Here is a 6,000-nt window from a genome sequence, read left to right as displayed (position 1 = left end):
ATCTAAAAGGGACAACAACAAATGCTTTGTATTTTGGAGGAACTGATATTTTTCTTCAAGGGTATGCTGATGCAGATATGGCAGGTGACAAAGATACTCGAAGGAGCACTACGGGCTATGTATTCACAGTTGGAGGCACAACAATAAGCTGTGCTTCAAAGTTGCAGAAAGTGGTCTCACTTTCTACCATGGAAGCAGAGTATGTAGCAATGACGGAGGCAAGCAAAGAAATTCTGTGGCTTCACAGATTCTTAGAAGAGCTTGGATTCAAACAAGACAATTGTGTCTTGTATAGTGATAGCCAAACGCGCTATCCATATGCAAAGATATGCCGACAAAGAATATTTATTTATCTCCACTCAAGCATGAAGATGTTATCCTAGGGGCACCATGGTTTGATCGCATGGTTGCCACTATGAAGTTTTGTGAAAGAAACGTCCTCTTTTTCTAAGAGGCAAGGATGTGGAACTTAATGTAAATAGCGTGGGCAACACTATATTACTTGTACAAACTCAAGATTTAGACAAAGTAATGAAAAGTCCTCTTCCATGTTACATGTTTTTTTATCAAGGAGTCTAAGAAAGATTCATGTGTTCCTAATGAAATAAAAAATGAAATTGAAGAGGAGTTAGAACTCTCTAGTTTCCTAAATGAGTTTCAAGATGTGTTTACGGATGACATTTCTAGGGAGATACCTCCCAAAACAGGACAAGATGATCATTCGATAGAACTTCTACCTAGTAGTTCACCTCTTAATAAGCCTCCTTATCAAGTCTCACTAGCTCAACAGTAATTGAAGAACCATCCAAGTTTGAAGGCCAAGAAGAGATCTCACAACCAAAGAGATTGCAGGAAGATTTTAAAACGTGGTAAGACTATCCGACAATATTTTGTCAAATTTAAGAACTATCATTTTGAAGATGCAAAGTGGATGCAAGATATATATCTAGCTAAAGAATAATGTAAACCTTGTAAATACTTACAATGACTCCTATCAAAGGTAAGAACCAATCTTAAACAAGTATATTCTATATTTTTTTTTTCTTGTTTTGACTCTAAGATATCTTTTAAATGTTCATAAGTTTTAAGTATATGCATACCATGAATCATGCTTGCACTAGCTTACTCTCTCAAGCCCCTAGTAGAGCTTGCCAATCTACTACGAAAGATAATTAGGGATAACTAAACATATGGTTGTGATAACTATGTCTTCCAAGCACCAAGTGGAGTCAGTCAACATTGTTAAAGAAGGCCGATGGGTAAAAAGGGTTCATCTACCCAAAAACAATAGGACTAGATATGGCTTTATTTTCCCTACTCCATAGTCGAGGATAACTATGATTTCATGGGAGAGGTAATTTCATGAAAATTAATTTCCAACTTTCTAAAAATATTTTGGCCACTTAATTTGGGAAAAATAAAAGAGAACAAGTGAAGTTGATTTAAGTGCTTATGGGCCAGCTTGATCAAAGGCTTGGGACCAAATGGAGAGAAATCCATAAAAGAATAAGGATAGTTATCTCAACCATAAAAGAGAAAGGATAGTTAACTCAACCATAGGCATGGGTCAAGGAAGGATGGATATATTCCAAGCATCCTTGATCAAAGGTACATGACAAAGGAGATTATGTAGAGCAATTATAGGAGTCTAAAAATAGAAAGTAGTTGTGCTAAGTTCAAATAATTAAAATAACTCTTTAGACTCCAAGTATAAAGTTTGAAAAGCCTTAGGGTAAATTTCTAACTTTCCACAAATATTCTAAACTTAACAGGTCCAATTTAGTAGGTTTTTAATTTACTTTATGGCATGTCCAAAGCACTATGCTAAGGTTTTGCACAAGAGGTGAAGCTCTAAATCCCATCCTAATTTAGCAAGTCCTAAATTAGCACGTAGGCTCTAGCGCAAGTCACCATCATAAAGCCTCCAAAGTTTTGCACGAAGGTCTTCCACCCGAGCTAGTTAAATTACAAGGTAAGTTTATGGTTTTTAATAATTGAAAGGGAAAAGCTAAATTCTAAGGTTAGATCAGCTCTTTCTTATTTATAAAGTTGAATCTAGTCTTTATTTTCTAACCTTGGCTAGACCACATGTCCAAAGTAGCACATACTTGTTTTATGTGAAGTTAACAAGTGTGTGTGAGAGTAATAATGTGTACACTTACCAAGAAAAGTACAAGGAAGATAGGGGGGGGGGGGGGGGGGGGGGGGGGGGACTCAGGAGTTTTTTAAGTTTAGAAAGTGAGAACAAGTGTGTGAGCATACATGAGTTGCACTTTGGATGTTCACTTCTCATTGGCATTCCATTTGAAGACTAATAGAAAGTTTACAAAGGGCTCATTGAAAATTTGGCTCTCTCTCTTCCTCATTGTTATCACACTCTCAAGTGCCAAGAGTGGCCAAGAAAACTCTCCCTCTTTGTCCCTCTCTCATGGGAGCTCGAGACGGACTCTATGCTCAAGAGAGTGGCTATGGATGAAAATTCAATCAAGTAAAATATCTCATTTTTCTTCATCATCTTCTACTACTCTATTATACTAAGCTATGCTAAGAGATTTTGAATGGAGTAAGCATATACAAATTGGTATTTATTTTGCTTGAAAAATACTTCTTTCACCCTCATCTACCTCTTATCTTGTAGTTCTTTCTTTCGGGTGTTTAGAGCTTGGGAAGGAAGGTTACGCCATGGAATTTTGAAGAGTACCATCTTCTTGGTTTGAGAAAATCTCCACAAGAGCACAAGTTTTGTTGTAATTAAAACTCTCGTTGAGAGAGAATTATAATACAAAGACCCTTTGGAGAGAGGACCAACTCTAAGCAAATCCGATCTTCATCAAGTTGTCAACTTTAATTGTGCTATTCTCTTTGATACATGTGCGTGATTTTAATATTCTAATGTGGAAATGTGCAATGAAATCAACTTGGCACAACCTCTAGTATCCTTTAAAGAATTCTCTCCTTTTAAGTTTGATTCTGCTAAATCTAATGTAAGTACTAGATTCTTTGAGAAGGGGCATGCTCATTGCACCAAAGCCATTGGTCCATGAAGGGGATGAAGTTGGTTTTAGAAGATGAGAATGTACGAAAAATGAATCGTTAGTCAAGGGTTGGATACTTGTACTACTGTATTGGGCATATAAAGTTACTTGAAATCTTGTATCTCACATCATCATAAGGTTTGTTTGTTTGTCACTACACAATATGAGAGCTACAATGTGGGACACGTGTTTAACCTCACCATCCTATCTTATTGCAGTATTAGTGAGAACCACGATTAAATTGCCGATCCATGGGACGAAGCTGACTCGACTAGTGCATAGAGGCTACAAGAGGTTGTCAATCTCTCGGAAAACAACTAACAACTCGCATTCAACTCAAGCTACACTCAAGTAACTGATATCACCAAAAGCCAATCGCTCATTGACAAACAAATTACATCCGTTACAGCATCAAATGACATCCAAACGTATTGAAACTTCTAGGACATGTTTATAAGATCTAAGAATACATGCTTATGATCTCAAATCCCACTTTAGGTCAAGTTCCAAAATCACGATTATTAACAACAGTGGATTTTTGGCCTAGTCGTTTTCGGCCCAGAATGCATCTAAATGCTTAGCAATGATGCCCCAATACCCCGCTTATGGTTAGTTTTTGATTTGAAACTGTAAATTCCTAGTTATGATGAAATTAGGCCGTGAGTCAACGACACCAAAAACTACGAATTACTATGATGTGTTTACGTCAATGCGTAGAGCTCTTACGTGCGGTTGTAATGCAACAAACACGACAGCAATGTGACAACCATGGAGGGAGTAGGAAGCGCGAGAAGGAGAGGAGTGAGCGCCGTTAGCTCACGCTGTGTATTTCATTATCCAAAACTTGATCAAAACTTTACAAAGTTGGCTTGTATACTTTAGCCAAGGTCTAAAATGTGTAATATCCAGCGCCCAAGACCTTTGAGGCTCCACACTTATTGTATTTGCAACCCAGGTACACTAAGTGACCTATGCTCTACATCTTGGAACTCTTATTGAGCCCGTAACATGTTACAATTATCACAATGGCAAATAAATCGAGAAATTACAATACATGGCCATTTTGGAAAAATGTGAAAAGTGTGTAACTCCAATCTTCACTGCTTCTTCATATTCATCTTTGATGTGCATTCATAAGGCTTTGATCTTTAGCAGCTCCTGTTAACTGATGTCGGCTCAGTTAACATTCCCTTTTTCGATTTTAGTGCCCATCCTCGGGCACTGTTGAAAAGTGTCCGTGGAGGTTGTGGAAGGTTTTGATTAGTTGTTGATGGGCTGATCGTCTGCATTTGTCTTTGAATTTGCTGATGAGGTTCAATTTGGTGCAGCATCTTCATTGGTCCGAATATGTCTGATGTGAGAGATGATGTTGCATTTGTCCGTTGTAATAGAATAATGAGGAGGCTTCTATTTATTTACAAAAAGTATGTACAAGCGAAATAGAATGATGAGTTTCTAAATTAGGGTCTAATACGTGGATGACCAAAGGGAAAAAACCCATTGGAAAAAAAGTGCCTTTGGGATACGCGCATTATTGGAGTACTTATTAGCATAGGAAATATTAATTAAGTACTCAAAGGATTATTTGCCGATAGATATAGAAATAAAGAGACATCAAATATGAAAGGGTAGCATGATGGAACATTTGTTGCCTGTTGTAGTCCACTCAAGGTGCATAGGTGGAAGAAAAAAAGAGTGTCTAATGCATATGTCCAATGGTGGGACATTCTATTTATTCATACACAGAAATGCATGGAAAACAATATGATGTGCCAGAAGGATTTTGAGGGGTCTTTAGAAAGATAGTGTAGCTATAAAAGCATATGGTATAGCTTTGCAAGCTGACACCCCTTCAATAATGGATTTTGTTGACGAGGATATGTGCTCTCATCTTTTGTGCACTGTGCGTGAGTGTTGGACTCTATGACACTCCACCAATATTAAGTTAATGGATTGCGACTCTTATGCTCATCTCATCCAGCATGAGCAACATGACTTTAGATATGCTCAACTCTTCCAGCTTGAGCGTAAGCCTAATAACTACGACTCTTAGCACAGAGTTTAATATAACTTGAATATTTGGGACTAATGCTTTGCTCATTTTATCGCTCAGCAGCTCGACTCTGACTATGCTTAAGAGTGTTTTTTGCACGCTGGCGACTTGAATTTTCACATTCTTGTGCTTACTACAAACATTTCTTCAGGTAAAAGTAAGCTAGAATCCTCAAAAAGAGGATTAGTGAAGGACCAAGTTGACATTGAAGGTTTCTTTTGCCATACCTGTTTATCATCTTTGAATCTGCATTCTTGTTGGTTGGGTTGTCCTTCTTTGACTGTGAAGACTCCATTATCCATTTGATTCTCCAAGTAGGCCTGTTGATAGGAGTCTTTGATGTTGTTGTAGGCCTCTGTTGGCTATTGGCATCCGACTTTTGACTAGGAGCATTGGAAGAATTCGGAATCAAAATCTCTTGATGACCTTTGTATCTCCTTTGTTGACTTTGTTGAGCTCTAGGTCTTGTTGAGCTCTTGAGATCTTCATGTAGATCTGGTGTAGTTGTAGTTGGCTTGTGGTTGATTGGTAGTCAAATCTTTGTATACCTTGTGTAAAATCCTTGTCCAAGGGGAACACTCTTTGAGATCCGTTTTTTTTCTATATCCTTTTGAAAGTTGTGGTAGAATTTAGTCTCTTTCGATGTTGTTCTGTTGTATACCTGATTTTTAGGTATTCTAGGATATTGTCGAGGTTGATACCTTGTGGGCCTTCCTTCTTGGGAGGGACTCGAAGTTACTTCATATGCCCTAACGTGCGGTTTTGGCACCCATATCTGTTTGTTACCTCCATAGTACTCCTGTTTCTTTAAGCTCCAGTGTGATGCTCTCCATCCCATGTGTTTGTCTTTCTTTGTTGATTTTCCGTCTTTAACCCAAATCAGATCACTGACTTTGACTAAAATGCTCGGAA

The sequence above is a fragment of the Adiantum capillus-veneris genome, chromosome 1 (genome assembly GCF_014529385.1).
Source record: "Adiantum capillus-veneris isolate H3 chromosome 1, ASM1452938v2, whole genome shotgun sequence".
Classification (NCBI taxonomy): Eukaryota; Viridiplantae; Streptophyta; class Polypodiopsida; order Polypodiales; family Pteridaceae; genus Adiantum; species Adiantum capillus-veneris.
This window is presented reverse-complemented; position numbering follows the sequence as displayed.